The sequence below is a fragment of the Columba livia genome, chromosome 1 (assembly GCF_036013475.1).
Source record: "Columba livia isolate bColLiv1 breed racing homer chromosome 1, bColLiv1.pat.W.v2, whole genome shotgun sequence".
NCBI classification, from domain to species: domain Eukaryota; kingdom Metazoa; phylum Chordata; class Aves; order Columbiformes; family Columbidae; genus Columba; species Columba livia.
Window position 1 is genome coordinate 205,625,943 of NC_088602.1, and position 18,207 is coordinate 205,644,149.

Here is an 18,207-nt window from a genome sequence, read left to right on the forward strand (position 1 = left end):
TTGGTGGCTGCCTGTCTGGGGACCCAAGGATGTCCAAGGATCATCTTTATGGAAGGGGCCACACCAGGCGTGCTGAAGCCTCTGTGAAATTCATGCATGTTCCTAAAAACATATCCAGAGTCTTTGGGACCCTAGTGTTTTTTGTTTTATTTTAATTTTTGTTTTTGTTTGTTTGTTTTTTTTTTGTTTTGTTTTGGGGCTTTTTGGTTGGTTGGTTGTTTTTCTGTTTTGCTTTGAGTTTTGTTTCTTTGTTTTGTTTTGTTTTTTCTTCTATGTTTTATAAAGTGATTTAAGTATTTGGAAAGCCCCATCATTCCTTTAATTATTCAAGAAAACACTAGACAAGGCCCTCAGACACATGGTATGAACTGTGGGGTTGTCATATGCAGGGGTAGGAGTTGGACTTGATGAGCCTTGTGGGTCCCTTCCAATTCAGGACATTCTATGATTAAAATAAATACTTTTTAAGAGTTAGTGGTGGACTTGCCAGTATTGGCTTAACAGTTGAACTTGATCTTAAATGTCTTTTCCAACCTAAATGATTCTACGATTCTAAGATGAGATAGATTTTTTTCATTGAGTTTTGGTTTCATGTGGAAAATTAATCCCCAAATATTTGAAGGTCCAGCAGATTGCATTTCACCTAGACAGTTACTGCAGAAAATATCTGGAAAGAAGATTATCAAAATCAGACTTGTCCTAAACTCATTCTGTGTAGTATCTGTGTGTCTGATAACCACAGTAAGACAAACACTTTCCTGCCTCAGTCTATGTCTACCGCCTAACTTCATAGAAATTGCTCTGCAGTTGAGGACAAACTGAAGCAAACATGCTATTATTATTATTTTAAATCAAAGACACTAATATCAATATTTCATGATAACACTATCAAATAATTATTGACAGAGGGTCATACTCTCCTTGACCAAACCAGCAGTATTATTTTAAAATTGCCAAAATAATTTGTTCTGGACATGTTTGGGGAAATAAAAAAGTAAACAAGTATTTTCGGTTGTTTTCTGTCACAATGTATTTCTTTTCCTTACCACCGCTGCTTTTAAAAACATCAACAAATAATTAAAACTCTCAAAAGAATATATTTAGAAGATTGTCACATAAGAAGATGACATCTTGCAGAAAGGGACTTCTCTATATATTTAGCTAATTGATGGTTTCCATACCACCAAGCCTGTCTGTGTTTTATTCTGAAACAAAATGTAATTTCATAATAAGCAGCTAGGGCTAGAAATGAGTTTCAGTGGGTCACACTTAATCCCTTTTCATCTCTCACAAAATCAATCACTTGATTCAAAAAATACTTAATTGCCAAAACAAAACAATTAACAATATCAAACAAAGCATTTTCTTTCCACACTCTCCCTCTGGTTCATCAACATTCATCCGTCTGCCTCACAGATTTTCAGATGCCCTGACCGTCCACTCCTGTTAAAGATTAATGAAGGCAACAATCACTCAGAAGATCTGAAAAATCAGGCCCAATTGGGCAGCCCTAATTAGTGGATACTTCTGAAATATCAGGCATTTCAAAAGAGTTTCATAGGAACCATGTGCTGCACAGTTGCCACACCTAAAATAATTAAAAATGTTTATTTTTTCTCTTCTAGTAAAGGAGAAACAACAGCTTTATCCACACTAGGGAAGTGAGGGATGAAATGGCTATCAAAATGCTGCTCTGGGTATAAGAGCTGCAGACACATACTGATCTATTTTTTTGTAACAAAAGAGATGGGATTTTCCACAGAGCCCCCATAGGCATAGAAGAAAAAAGGGACCAGTGACACCAGCTGCCCTACATGGCACACACAAGTGGTCCCAGCAGATATTTTGCCTGATCCATGTTGCCTTGTCCCGATCCGAGTCCTTCCCCCACAGCATCCTCAGATGCACCTGCGGCAGGAGCAGCTGGTAGCTCAACACCCCAGATTTCTCTTTGCGGAGCTGAATAGCTTGCAAGAATAAAGAGAGGTCACCTCCCCTCCTCTCCTCTGTCTGCAGTAGGGACAAGGTTACTGGATTGTATTTCATGTTACCTTGAATAAACACTCCTAGCAACGACAGTAGTGCAATTTGGGGGTTGCACGAGCAAAATCTCGGGCACAAGCTTTCCTATGAGTGTTTCAGCACTGAGATGTATTAATGACACACATGAGCCTTGTTCCCACTCACACATATATCCCCTCTATGTTGCAGATATATGCAGGGAACTGAATATTGGCGTAAATTCTTTCCTACAGCTGCTTTATATTCCAGAGAGACATAAAAAGGGCTTTAATATAAAAGATAATCATCCTTCTCATTCCTACACTTGCGTGCCTATTATGTGAACAACCTCCTGAGAAAAATGTGTTGTGGATGTTTTATGTGTTGATCAGCTTTACTCTTACCCATAAAGCAGCTTTACACCAGTATCAGTGATTTTCTTAGATATATTAGATTTATTATTGTAGCCTCCATTGGCCCTACTCATGCACAAGGATCACCTCAAAGACCAAAGGGCCTACAGTCTTCCCTAATTATATCAGTATAAATGAGATCAGAATTTAGTTCTGTTGCTTCATTTCCCAGCACACAGTTAGTGTCAGTTCAGGTAACTTTTCAAGCAAGCGATTCTTCTACAATGAAATTCAATGGATTTATTTAAGTTCAATAGATTTTAATATTATACTTTCAAGGAAAACAGCTAGTCTTTTTCTTCTGATGTGTTTTATTTTGTAGCAAATGGGCTGCCACACACCAATTGCACCAATGTAATCAATGTAATCTTTACACCTTCTCTGAAAAAAAAAGACAAAAAAGCAACCAAATAAATATCTGCCTTCCTGAAAGCTCAATTCCTCAACACAAACCCCTGAATTTAGGTTCACCCAGTTATTCAAAGTTTCCCCAGATATCCAGAGACTTCACTATCCATGAAACCTAGGGGAAATTATAGAGTGATTGACTTCACAGTTATTGCAATTTGACATTGTGCTTTTCAACCTCAAGGGTCTGAATTCTTACTTGAATTATACAGATTAAGTATAAAGGCACTAATGAAATCACTGTCAGCTTATGGAGGTGTAAAACTGAGAACAGATTCTGCCCCAAAATTCAGGATAAAACCTGACTATCACTGGAGGCTGAGCCTCTTTCTTTACACTATTAGTATTTGGTAGACTAAACTGCTTTCAAATTGCAAACCCCCTGCTTTTAATCTTAATAATTTAGATTGATATAAGCCTTTAGGTTGTAAAAAGAGATATGTGTCATCAAATATCCTCTGATTGCTTAAAATCAGATTGAGAAGGTGCGTTAGATCTTTTGAAGCTATTCTTAAATGAAATAAGAATAACATATGTAATGCATCATCACACCTGATGGTACATATAATGCAGTTAGTCAATACTTCAGATTTTCATGCAGTTAAAGGAAAAAAAACCAAACCACAGTCTCCCTTTTTCACTACCAACCTTAATTGCTTAATACTTTCAATAGTCATTCCCTAGATCTTCTCATTCCTACCTGTAGCAATGAGAAGCAAGGCAGTTTGTATTAATCTCATTCAGGCATCACTTACTGCCACTTATATAATTGCATTCTAGACAAGCAAAAGGGTTTTGGAGTCTGAAAGTCATCAATATCTCATTTTTATCTGTGCTCCAGACATGAGTAGCATCACTATGCAGGGCTAAGAATAAAACCAGCATTAGAAATAACAATTTGGTCTTTTGGTCTGTTACAAACGCTTCTCTACTGCAAGGTCTGATTTTTCCTGCAACTCTCAAAATAGTTCCCTGAAGCATGAACCCCAATTAAATAGCTATTTTGTAGTGAGCTGGGTTTTCTTTTTTTGCAGCTACTGCAGATTATTGCAGGTAGTTTAGGAGTAAATCCAGCACCAAGAGAGTGCAACTCCAGCATAATCACAGCTGGATTTGTTTACTACATCTCCCCTTGGATTCTGATGAAAATGACACAATGAAGTTCCTAAAACTTGCAAAATCAAAAAACTTAATACATGAAAAATTTGCGAGTGAGGGAGCGTCCCATGCATTGTGACTGACTTTGTAAAGTCTTACTTTCCCCTGATGTGTGTTGACTTCACTCACTATGTTGTACTCCCCAGGCTTTGATCCAGACAGCATCTCTCAGAACCAGCCTCCCTAATTTCACCAGATCTGTGCATACATTTGTCTTCAAACTCTTGATAAAGTACATGACTGTTGTCTGAATCTGATCTTAGATCTGTGACTTGTTTGTAGGGCAGGTTCATATTATAATCATGCACAGCACCTTAGAAACAGTGTTTTGAAGAAAGATTTTTCAATAATTAATTCTGTCTTTATAACTTCCCTTACATCACTTGGAAAAACAGTGTATTAATTACCACTGTTTGTGGCAGTTTTACAGGAACAACAAATTTTTCTCCTTGGCCTCTCTTATGACAAGCACTAGCAGGAAAACCTCATGTCTCTGTACATCCCTCTGTCCTGTGATTGCACCCTCGGAACAACTAACTATTTTGTTTTAGAAAACCACAGTGTTAGAAAAGCAGTACAATGAAATTCAGTGCTCAGTTAATAACTGGTAAAGATTCTCCAGGGTTTAGTCACATTATTCTTATGCCTACACCTGCATGTATCCCCAAAACAGTAAGAGTTACCTGAAAGACACTGTTAGAATGTAAACTGGTTAGATGCTAAATCAAAAATAGCTATTATTAACTGTCATTTCAGAAGGATACCATTTCAGCTGTAAGGACCCTTATGTTTATGCATGTACTACAAAATCCTGAAACAATTTATGCTTATTTATGTCCACAAGTTGCTATGAACAAAAAAATTACTTATAAGACATAACACTGCTTTTCTCCAGAAGCCTTCAAAAATCCCCAGCATTTTAATTGAAGATGCTTTTTTGTCTGTTTTTTTTTTTTATTATTATTATTTTAAAGCTGTATATACAATTATCTCTGTAGAGTGGCATGAAGGCAAGAAAAAGAAGTTGAAGGCAAAATGTTTGCTTAGTTCAAACAGCATCACATGATGCTACATTCAGGATGGCATGCCTTTGAAAAGGCACCGTCAAAAATCTGAAGGCTTCAGTATATTCTTCATCTAATATCTGTTTTGGATAGGACTTACAAAAGACACTCTGCGCTTTGATCAGGGAGTTATATTTAGAAAGGACTACATGAGCCAAATGATTTTTCCAACAGATTCATGCCTTGTTTTCTGTCCACTGACTATCCAAATAGGTCCCTGGATGGTGATAAATGAAAGCACTTGTTTTAAAAAGAAAAAACAAATGCATAACCCACCACTAATCAGATAAAACAAGATATATTATTTATACTGAGGATGGACTGTTTTCACATAAGTTCAGAGGGCTCGGTTTCTCAAAACACTGTGCTCATCTCTAAAGTCAGTGAGGCTTAAATGCTGACATGCTTTGCTGAAACATGGCCTTGAACCAACACTCAAATTTAAAAAAGAAAAAAAAGAGTGAAGAAGACACCAGGCACCCTTTGAGTTTTATTCCTACTTAATGGACAGACAGGCAGAGGAATAGAAAAGATACGAGATCGGAACATGCAAGGTATTGGGAATATGAACCAGAAGATCTGGTTCCAACTTCTTTTGCAATGCTACTGGGCTACACCATTTTTTTTTAAAGAAAATATATAAATCTATTATGTTAAGTAATGAATTTTGTCACACTGCAATGACTTCTCACAGAAATCAAAGCACCATGTCTTACAGTTTTAATCCAATTGTATATGGTCAAGCTATCATGTTATCCTGTTCTTCATTGCCTGAAATTTTGCAGAATATCTTGACTGCTGAACTTCTTGCTGTCTGCACTTACGTTGCTGACCCTTGCAGAATAGAAGGAGGAATTTCAACATGACAGCAATGATGACAAGGTAGTCATCTAAGACAAGGTCTTCAGAGAAGTCAGTGTTGGTTTCTACTAAACAAAATGTTAACATTTCCTATCTACTTCAATGCAAACATAATTAAACTTGTCTTAAGACTATTGCAGAGACTTGGTTTAGCCCATGAATCTTTGGATATATTTTTATTTTGCTTTCTCTCCTTGCTTTTCTAGTTCCATTAATTCCTATAAAGACAGCTTTACAAGTTTTGAGGTTTGGTTTTGTCTGCTTTTAGTTAAACCTTACTTTTTTATAACTGTACTTAGTAAAATGAACAAGCCTCTAGAAAGTTGTCTAAACAACACAGTAAAACACAGGTCAGAAATGTAAAAGGTAGTTACAAATAGTGCCTAAAAGAAAAATTAGAAATTTCAAACTCTGTGTTACAACAAAAATTGAGAGCAATTCCACAGCATATCTGGCACTGAAATATGGCAGCAATTAATATATAAAAATAACTTTTTAGTTATTCTGAAAATAAAATGATATTAAAATTATTTCTAATTTTTACATCAATTTCTCAGCACACAGAAATCACAGAAACTTTTTATTTTAGTGCAGCAGCAACACTTTACAGCAGCCCGAGGATGTGACAGGTACGAGGTCTATTATTTCACTTGGATTTAACCAGATAGAACAGCTTTCAAAGTGCATTACTGATAAGGGATAGTTTGATATGAACAGCCTAACTTTATTAGAGGCTTAGCTGATTCAGAGGCCCAGAAACAAGGTAGCTGAAAATCCCCCCAGTTCTTTGATAACTTCAACGCTGTATAAGAGAGGAGACTGATGAGATGCTGATAAAAATAACAACCAGCGTTAGAGGAAGGAAATCAGTTATGTACATTGTCATGAACAGATTTCCCAGCTTTTCAATATGAGAATATTAACTTGCTAAACGTACGCAGACTTGAAAGCCCAAAGCAAGGAAAACTTTAATATTTACAAAGCAAGGAAAACTTTAATATTTACAAGTGCTATAATCTTGATATGGCATTGAAAAAAGCAACAGATAACTCCCTGTTTTTCTGAAGTATTTCCAAGCTGTTATAACAGACTGGCTGAGAAGTTTCTTACCTTGCTCTCTTCACTGCATGAACTTCGAAGCTCAAGTGGATACGGTTATTAAATAGTTCCCACCTTTAACAGTCAAAACTCCAAAGACCCATTAAACAGATGAAGTTAAAGACGACAACGTTTAGTGTGAAACATTAAAAAAAAAAAAAAAGTTGCACTCTTGACTAAATCAGACAGAGTTACTTACAAGGAAGGCTAATCCATCCGACCTGCTAAAGCTATATTTCACATTTGATTAAAAACATGCCAGTCTAAGTACACAGAAAGGGCTGGAGCATGACTGAGTCAGGCCACTCCCGCTCTAGCCAGTATTTCTGTGAACTTGTGGGGAACTGGCAGAAACATTAATCTTCTTTCCATCCCCTCTCTCCCCCTGTTAAATCCACTGCTAGGAAAACACTCTCTTGTGAAGCCCATGGGGAAGATGTCCCTGCTGAGACAGGATAAAAGACTCTTACATGACTCTTACTAGCCTGTATGGGTCTATCAGTGGCTCATATCCAGGAAAGTAATCTTATAGTCTGTTGATCTGTGAAAGAGCCCTCTACAGATTGTGAGCGACAAGCGAGCCCCGTCTAGTTCCCCTTATAAACACACCTTTGCAAAATAAACGTGCTACTGGCTTTTTGTGGCTCTAATTTACTGGATTCTGTTATCACTGCAATCACAAGAGCTAAAAAGATAAAAAGGACCGTGGAGAAAAATTTTTGATGACGTGTACATTCTTAATTCTCTTTTCAAACCCCTGGTGTTGTAGGACGCTAAATGCACTGGAAATTTAAATTGGCATCCAGCATCCAAATCACTGAAAGAAGAAGTGCAGCAGACTAGAAAATGAAAGAAGAAGCCAAAAGGCAAAAAAGTCTAAGCACAGCTGCTGGCATATTTCCCCTTTCTCTTCCCCTGTTTTGCAAGTCACACTATTTTCTAATTTGCAAGGAAAGAAATTAACCTGTAACAGAATGTCACAGTCTCTGCTACACGACAGGGGTTTACAGAATTTAAACCTCAGTAAAAATTAATCCTAACTTGTAAATAAGAAGTGGATTCTCTTAATGAGGTAATGGGGCCAGATCCTTTTCTTGTGTTAAGTCTCTTGAGCAATGGAATCTATTTTACAACCACTAAAGAAACTTTTCCCAACATTTGAAATAGTGGGTTTTTTTCTTTTATTAACAGAGGGCATCTGGGCCACTTTATAATTTAAACCCTTGTTGCTTTTCTAAGATTTCACATTCTTTAATCTGGTGTAGTAGATGTGTTTATTACTAGATAGTGTTATTTTGAACAGAAAAGAGAGTCATCAGTGTAGCTGTAGGATAGAGGGTGTATCTCAAAATCAAGACGAGTTTTGCATTTATTTGGCCTACATTGGCAATGTCAAAAAAACAAGCCAAGATCTCAGCAGGCTATGGAGATTGCCTTGTCCTGAGAGACAATCCACCTGTTTTGAAATTGAGTTTGTAAGACTCTTTGAGAACATGAATCGTCTATATACACCTAATTGCCTCCAATGCCTCTATGCTGATGTTTCTCTGAATGGGTAAGATTCTACCATTATATATGTGTTTGTTTTTTAACAATGATACTGGGAATTTGTGTAGCTAGCTACAACTCCTCCCCACCTGGCACCCCCAAAACCCCAAACCATATTAAAAAAAAAGAAAAACAAGAAAAACCCCAAAAGACCTGACACAAGAGAACAAAATTCAAAGGAAAGGATCTCGTGGTCATCCCGTGCTACTTCAGAAGAACACTGAATTTTTGCAGGCTCTCTGAGCTGGAGTAATGTAGCCTACGGCAGAATCATCCTCAACCTCACTCTGTTATTTATTTAAGCAAACATTAACAAAGAGACCAAGGAAAGCAGTGCTTGGGGAATCTCAAATATGTAAACCATATCACAACTGCAGAACTGTCTGTTGCAGAGCTCCACAATACAACTAGAAGGATAAAGCCTTCCTATGAAACCACCATGAATAAAAGCTTATCTGTGAGGACGACTTCTGTGTATGTCTCTAATGTTTAAAAAGTGTTTGAGGATCTCTTTGACCTAAAGTTATCACCTGTCAAAGGGATCAATGACAGAGAAATGGGGCAAAGTTCATGAAACTAATAATGAGATCTTTTGGAGTTCTATGTTTTTGTCTCTATTGTTCACTACAAAGATCTTGATTCCATAATGTAGACCCCGAGAAACGTAAGGACTCGCCTTTATTCTGTAAAAAAATTAAATGCTTGTGATTCATCTGTGAGATTCAGTGAGCAAGAGATAGACTTTTCAAAAGCACTTGGGTTGCTAAATCTTCTGGGACCTAGAAATTTATTGGTAGTGACTGATATGAGCCTCTAAACGCTAAAACGTTTTTCTGCTATTAAACTAAGTTGTTTTGAAAACTGTACTAAATCCAGTGCTTTCCCTTCCTTCTGTGAAATGTAATTGCTACAGGCTCACTGAAGAGATTATATTTACTGGGCCACAGTTTAGTAAAGCTTATCTGCACAAACACATAGGTAAATGAAGGCAGTTTAACCTGGAAAATAAACACCACATTTCAGTGTAAGTATCTTTTAAAAGCTCTTTTGTCATTACACTTACAAATAGAAGATGCAGCGCAACACTGCAGGATCAAGTCGGTCAAAACAGTGTTTTATTTTGAAGGTATGGCAAAGTAAAAAAATAACGCAAAGAGAAACTGAGGACCAAAATAATGGAGGGGGAAATTATTCATTTTGATTTGCAGCAGTACTTCTGACGGGACAAATTCAGTTGACCACATCCTATTCTTGTATTTTTTAATTTTACAAGGATGAGTAAAGAGTGAAGCTTTGCATCCTGCTCAGATCAATTCTATACCACTTGCATTCACAGCATCAATACATAAAGTTTCATTAATACACACTATCAGACAAAAGATAGCCTTATATATTCCCCAATCTACTTAGACTGCATTTATGAAATCCCAGCATCATCACTTACCCATGCACACTATGTTGCAATATCTGAAATATTATTTGGTCTTTTTATGTAGCTTTTTTTGCTCAACGATCATTTTCCTCTAGCTTGTAAAGATTACCTGTGTTTTCATTTCCATAATTCTACCTTTCAGAGCTATAAGGAGTTTAATTTTGATTTCTCTGAAATCAACTTCATGAAAAGCATTTGACCATAAAAGCTAATTAGTAAAGACTCTCGGTGTTAATCATGTTCAGTAGATTATAGCTGGAGGATGCAAAAAGACCACTTCTTCCATAATAACTGCTGCATTTCATCATCTTAAGCTACACAGCAATGCAAAGGTAATGACATTTTTATTTTATCATTTTATGATGGGACTCATCAATACCTCTATCCATTTTCAGGTTTTTTCTAACATCTGCTTGCAATATCCAAACAAATCTCTGGAGAACCACACAATCATTTTCAGATGCTAGTACACTGAAAATGAGGATTTTGAGATCACAAGAAGCATTAATACAATGCAGCCAAATAATACAAACACTAGCTCTGCCTTTGACTTATTCACATTACAATCAGTTTAAAAGACCTGCTAAAAATGGTGCAAGACAAAGCAGTTGGCTCCGTTCTTTGAGGCAAGGGAACTTCTCTGTTCTGCAATATGTGTGGCCTCTGAGCAGCCAACTTTCTAGGAATATTCAGGGAAGAAAAGCCTGAGTAGAGCACCTGATATAACTCTCATCCTCAGGGACAACAAATTTTAAGCAGGAAATAGTAATTTGATTCCTGGCTGAGTTTTCTTGAAAGAAAAACCAAAGAATAATGTTGTATCGACCACAATCCTTCTGTGGCTTGTATGACACTTGGTGACTTAAGGAAATAAAATCGTCTGATGGTAGTTGACTTGAAACTGCCCGAAAAGCGCAGTTCAAATCTGGAAACTTTGGTGGCTGACTTAGTACTGGATAAGGAAAATTCTGAGAAGCTTCACTAACCATCATGCAATTCATATGTTGCTTGAAATCAATTCTTTTTATTGTTTGATATTTGCAAAGTACCAACAGTGTTCTGCACCAGCAGGTAAAGGCATGAAGAAAAGTTCCTTGTCACAAAGAGATTGCCATTTAGATACACTGTGTACTGACAAAGGAGAGTGTAATGGGAAGCAAAGAGTGAGCAGAGTAATTGAATGATGCATTTAAGCATACATTTTGTTATCTCTGTGGGGTTTTATGTTTGTTTTCTTCTTGACTTATTGAATTCGGTGTTCATACTTTTCAATCATTCATTAGCTAAACAGTTCTCTTGTGGTTTGCCTAGATTAGGAAATGAGGACTGGGACAAGCTAAAACTAGGAAAATGGGGAGTATTTCGTTAAGCGGAGGCAGCTCACATCACTTCTGGAACACCTCTTGCTACTTATGCATTAGCATTTACCAGAGAACTGCCTGACGGAGGCTACACTCCACAGAATTAGTTTATTCTTAACACCAGTCAGTGAAGCCTTTACAGACAAGATGGTTTGCTGCAGACGTTACAAGTTGTCCAGCCAAAACTCAGGCAACCAAATCACTGGGATTTCACAGTATCACAGTATGTTTGGGATTGGAAGAGACCTCAAAAGATCATCCAGTCCAATCCCCCTGCTGGAGCAGGAATGCCTAGGTGAGGTCGCACAGGAACATGTCCAGGTGGGTTTTGAACGTCTCCAGAGAAGGAGACTCCACAAACCCCCTGGGCAGCCTGTTCCAGTGTCTGTCACCCTTACTGAGAAGAAGTTTTTTCTCAAATTTATGTGAAACCTCTTGTGTTCCAGCTTGATCCCATTACCCCTTGTCCTATCATTGTTTGCCACCGAGAAGAGCCTGGCTCCATCCTCGTGGCACTCACCCTTTATATATTTATAAACATTAATAAGGTCACCCCTCAGTCTCCTCTTCTCCAAACTAAAGAGACACAGCTCCCTCAGCCTTTCTTCATAAGGGAGGTGCTCCACTCCCTCCATCATCTTTGTTGCCCTGCGCTGGACTGTCTCCAGCAGTTCCCTGTCCTTCTGGAACTGAGGGGCCCAGAACTGGACACAATACTCCAGATGGGGTTTCACCAGGGCAGAGTAGAGGGGAAGGAGAACCTCTCTTGATCTACTAACCACTCCACTTGTAATCCACCCAAGGATGCCATTGGCCTTCCTGGCCACAAGGGCACAGTGCTGGCTCATGGTCAACCTGTTGTCCACCAGGACCCCCAGGTCCCTTTCTCCTACACTGCTCTCTAATATGTAATTTCCCAACCTATTTGAAACATAAAAATAATTAACTTGACAGATCATAGAAAAAGGTTGATCTTTTTTTTGCATCTGGCAGTCCATTAGAAGTTATTCTGTGAGACGGCATAATGGAAAGGATTTATGGAAGGATTTTCTTTTTTATTCCCCATAAAGAGTCAGAGAAGAAGTTGGTACAAAGCATTTCATGTGACTTTAGACCTCTTCAGAGAAGCTGTCCACACCTGAACCACTAACTCAGGTTCCCTGTATAGTGATGCCTGTTTTTGTCCGTTGAGTAAGAAGCAATCCATACAACCTATTTTAAATAGCTGCTTTGGGAAAAGTTGTTTGGAAAAGTGCCTACTTTTCTCTAGCAGCCATAAAGAAAGCATGGAATGGCCAGCCCAGATGAGTACACCTGCACAGCTGATACCAAGAACATTTTGTTTAGGATTAATCTAATATCTCAATCAATACTCCATGGGAAACATGGATCAGCAAATGTTACAAGCCTAACAAATGCCAAATCTGCAAAGATGCTTTCCAGTGGAGGTATCCGTCCCTTCGTCAGTAAGTATCCACTAGGAACCTAGTGATGACAGGTTATCCAAAATTTGAAATGTTAGGAAACCAGGTAAAATTAAGCACACATAAAACATTTAGAATTTTCTGAGTATTTAAAGTGGGTAAATTTACAGGGAAACTCTATGTGATGTTATCCTTATTTAAAGGAAGCTAACAATAAAGTGGCGAGCTCGAGCATGCAGAGCTAAGATGATGTGTCCGTTCCCAGCTAGGTCAAGAAAACTTTTAGCTGATATTATCCCATTTTCTCACAACAACACAAGCAAGGCAAGCAAAGACTGGTTGTTGTATGGTACTTTCCTTCAATATGAAATGCAGAAAAAAAAATCTATTAGGAAATCTTAGAGGGATATCCTTAATTAGTTGATAAAGTTGTGCTTGTGACTATGGTTATTATAATCTCTTGGGGCAATAATGACATCTCCCTGTGTGCTTGTCCCTTACTGGGAATAAAAATATCCCAACCCACCAGCCTGACTCTAGTTGATTTTCACCACCCCATTACTGGAATATTATTGCTAATGAAAATAAAATCTAAATTCTAAAAATAAAACCACCGTGTATATTCAAGTTGTCCAAAAGCAGACTGAGATCTTGTTAGTTGATATTATTCCTTCCTGTTGGAGCAGAATTCTGAATAATTCTTAATGTCCTTAGAAATGTCAACTCAGGTTCAGTTCTGACTTTTAAACACTGGTGTTGCCTAAGTTACCCTTTCACGTTACATTCAAGATACAAAAAGTTTTCAGGACAGTACAGGTGATTTAGATACAGCTTAAAATGGAAGACAATGATGTCACCTACACTTATATTGGATGTTGATGTAAACCACAGTATATAACATTTCCAGATACTACATACAAATCTGTCTGGACATTTGCTGGACTCTCTTGGCCATACTTTTTTTCAGGAGCCAATTACAACCAGCAAGGTGATTTTCATCTTATGTGAGGAGGTCCTTAACTAGTGCATTAGACTGCATAAATGGAAAAACAATTTTTAGAAAACAATTCTTACACATTCTTATATTTAGATTTAGGAAAAACAGTGTCCTTCCAACTATCCCTTGCAAAATTTTATTTCAGCTACACCCAGAAGTAAATCAGAAACCACAGCTTTGAGAACATGCTTATCCAACAGGTCTAAGCCCTCCTCTTGGAGAATCAGTTTAATTAAGCGTGGGGGATTTTTAATCTCATTTGATAACACTTTGTGTTTTACGAAGATGAAAAAAATAACTTGCAAAACAAGTATCCCACATTCTGAAAGATCTCATTGGAACATATGGTCTTATCCTTCCAAAAGTATGAGTTCTCTTGACACAGGCGGTGACAATCAAGTTGCATATGAAGTATTTCTATATTACAATTACTCAGTTATGTCAGGCTTTTCAAGAAAACTTTCCCAGAAGTTCCTGTCACTCAATTTTAAATGTGCATTCAGAGATTTGAAGCTTTAATGAGACTTGATCGAGATAAGTAAAGGCCCCACCCAGCCTATGAAGACAATCGCTGCTAGCTATGCTGAGTGTCTTGGCAATAATTAGTCACAGGCAATGAATATCAAATCTCAGGCAACTTCCAGCGAACTCAGAAAGCTTCAAACTAGAAACAGAGTGTCCCATGAAAATGGCATCAACACACTCTCATCTCCCGGGAACAGATGGATCCATCACATAATGCTTTGTGAAACGAGAAACGAGCCAGGCTGGAAGTGTGGTACCATATCACAAACTCTGCTTGCATTTCCTCAACACCTTCCTATAAAAAGACTCATTATTGACATTATGCTATTGTATTTCATGGGGGTCAGCTGATAGTCTCTTAACTTAATAATGAAGTGCATTTGGCTGGTGTATTAGCTGGTGTCCATGCAACTTGCATTTTAAATCTCAGTCTAATTTAGTCTGGATGGAATTTGCATCTCTTCCAGATCAATTCTGCAAACCCCATATTTTAAAGAGCTGTGCCCAGTCACTTTTCAGTGAAGTGTGCAGTTTCTGATTTTGTCAGCTCTCTCTTTGCCAGTTCTTTTCTAAAATCCAAAGCTTCCTCTCCCAAAGACGCATAGAAAAACTAAATTTACAGCCATAATCTCCGACAGCTCACTTCAGTGCAGCAAACAGAACTGCATAAAGCCTATACATCACCCTAGCGAAATGCAAATACGCTTTAGGGATGGGAATATTCAGACTATGCCTCTTTTCGTAGACTATTCCCTGGCCCATGGACTTTAGCTGCAGAAAATGGCAAAATCATCAGTCACCCAGCCGACACCATTGCAGCAAGGTGGATCCACAGATGGAAGCTCTTCATGGGTCTGCAGCCTCCAAACCTCCTGCTCCACAGGATGCAAGTAGATTCTCTGAACACACCAAGCAGATTAGCACAGAAATAATTCCAGCCTGTGGCCAGATATTTGTTCTGGGGATCTGCCAGACTTTCCACTCAGCCAATCCATTTTTAAAGACAGCACCTTATTAACGCCTTCCAGTTCTTGAATTACTTTGCTGAGTCTTTCTAATGAGACAGCAATCTGTCCAAGAGCATTAAGAGAAGTAAATGATAGGTCTTTACTTTCTGATTTGATTACACAGGTGTATTCAAGGGTTGGGGCATGACGGCAGACTGGAACACAGTAAATCTTACACTGAGCTGTTGTAAGCTACAACACATGCATGAACAGCCGTGTAAATACTGTTTTTTGTGGCTTTTCAGAGGATAATGGTATTTTCTTCTACATCTCCTAACAGGTAACAACCACAGTACACTCACCTTTCCCTTTGAGCAAAACAAAGTATAACCTTCAGCCCTACATTATAGAACTTTCTGTATTAATACCCAGTTTAAATGAACTCAAAATATCTGCATCAGCTCTTTTTCTCCCATTGAGATTTTACTGACCTCCAATTTAAACGGTACAGCAAGGTGCAATTTTTAAAAGCATTTTTCTAGTTCTGCTTCCCAACATGCAAGCAGTATCAAGAAATGACAGTCACTCCTAGAAAGATAATTAAGTATATTTTTCTAGCTCAAATGTATTGATTAACATCTAATGCTTAAAACCACACAACACATTCTCACTTTACTATAGTCTTTAACCCATCAGTCTAACTTGTGTGGTTTGCCAAATGGTATCACACAGTGGGACTCGTACATCACTCCTGTTGCCCCCCACCATGTGTTATTTCAACAAAATGAGAATTGTAACCCCAGTCTCATTGAAATGATGGCAAAGACAACAGTGAAGTTTTTCCACTGTAACTTTACCTGTCTCCAACATGGACTTTTCCATGGGAACCTGTTGCGTAGGTGTCCTTCAAGTCAACACTGGAAACAGGCAGAAATGATTCATCTCACTCCAATATGGATCTGTAAAGGACTGTGGGATGAATCCTTCACCTGAGAGGGTGGGGAACCTTTTCAAAGCCAAATGGGAATAACATAAACACCAGCAATGAGTCATGCAAGTGAGGAACCACATGGAAACTCAACATGTCTTCAATGGAAATGAGGCAGAGGCAGTTTGGATTTTCACTTTCCTACTAAAAAGTTTAGATTTCTATTTAAATTTTTTGTTAGATACATTTCCCAACCTTTTTTTTTTTTTTCCTGTTAACACCTCCCATAGACATACATAGTCAGAAACCTCCTTTTCATAGATGTTCTGCAAAGAAAAAAACCCAAAATGTCTTCAATGGCACCTATATTTTATAAGGTGTAATTGAAAGTATACACTGAAACAGAGAAACTTCTACTAGAAGAGCATGGACAGGACCATTTCACCTCTCCTGTACAGTTTGGGCTGATATGAACCAGCTTCAAGATCTGGGTCCCACCTGCATGTGTTATCCACTTCGGTCATTCCCAAGAGGCATCATAGCTAAAGCAGCACAGCCTGCCCGAGTTGCTGCTGGTTGAAGGGATGATTTGGAGCCACACAAGAGCATCCTGGTCCTCCCACAGCCTCTGTGAGGCATAGCACACAGATAGGTTCCTTCAGCCTATGGATACAGTGATTTGTGAAAAAAGACCATAAAAATAATTCCTGCACTCCTAGTTGGCACTTCTTTCTGCCATCAAAAATGCATTCAACATGCAAAAATTAAACATGCTTTATTTCTACTTATTTTTTTGCTTTTCAGCATAAAACTATGCCTTTCCTGAACTCAAGCACTTTCCCAGCCTTAGTAAACTCCTGCCAGCTGAACACTATCACATGCCTGCTTCTCATTTCACCCTGATCATGGGAATGCAAGTCACAGGTTGTAGTATTAATCCATGCAACCTCTGCCCAAATCTACGACATCCGCACAAGCTCTGGAAGAAAGAAACCACTTCAAAGCAGAGAAAAATCTCTGTGCCACATCCCTTTGATGACCTCCAGCAATCCAGCAACATTTAGATGATAACATATTGCATGCAGTCACAGAAGAACATACTTTAAATAGTAGTCTTGTTGCAAATTTGTAAACATAGCTAAGAAGCAATAATACCTCCCTTCATGCTTACTTTTGGAACAGCTGCTGTCGCTGTTGCAGACCATCTGCCGATAGGAAGGTAGATGAGCAAACACCTCCAAAATCCCTATGCTTAACGAGTAAGTAAGTAGTGACAATCCAAACCAGATCTGCAGCAAGAGACGCTGTTTTTTCTATGTCCTCACACTTCTAGCTCTTAGGACTAACTTCAAGTTTTTGTTGATGAACTGGACCTGGGTTGGTTGACACTGAACCACTAAAGTCAACGTTGCTGAGAACTGCCCTGCCACTTGTGAAAGCATTTCCATAAGCACCAGAGGGATGTATTTTAGCTCAGTTATTCTCTCTTTATTCTATAAAATAGGTTTGGGTTTATTTTTAAATATAAAAATCAGTCATCTGCTCCATCTGATCATAGCTCTCAGGAGATCTGAATTCACTACTTGGCTTACTACCGAGCTTTCCTGAGTTTGGAAACAAAGCTCACCCTTTGGATTTTGATGCAGGGCAAGACATCCTGATGGTTTCATGGGGAATTTGGCACAGACAAGCTCAAGGAAAGGAAAGGGCTGGGATGTGTAGAAAAGTGCTTGTTGTATGGGCAGCAGGAGGCAGCTCCGTGCGTAGGAGGTGAGAGAAGGCAGCACGCTGGGAGTGGGAGAAGGCTACAAAGAAAGTCAGCTCTGAGAGAGGAGAGTGAGGAACATAAGGAATATCACAGTGTGTGGGATGAGATGAGAACAGAGATGTAGGTTTTTAGAGAACTTTAAAACAATTATAGGTTTTTACCATGGGAGGTTCTGTTTGACTAGATCAGAGCACTTGCTTCCTTGTTACGTGCCTGGAATTGAAGTTTACTTTGAAAAAGCTTGCTAACACTGTTCAATACTTTCAATTAACAT

At 38.3% G+C, this 18,207-nt stretch overlaps 1 protein-coding gene across 10 annotated transcripts in view; it reads right to left on the minus strand.

Annotated features, from left to right (window-relative positions):
* Positions 1 to 18,207, minus strand: part of CELF2 (CUGBP Elav-like family member 2) — a 562,200-nt gene that overhangs the window by 280,185 nt on the left and 263,808 nt on the right. Inside the window, exon 1 of one of the 10 annotated variants that reach the window (XM_065050159.1) lies at positions 7,016 to 8,540. The exons of 8 other annotated variants lie outside the window; for them this stretch is intronic. The gene's annotated coding sequence lies outside the window, so the exon portion shown is untranslated. Of the gene's footprint in view, positions 1 to 7,015; positions 8,541 to 18,207 lie in introns of those variants that run through there. One more of the 10 variants, XM_065050168.1, reaches the window with a different exon arrangement.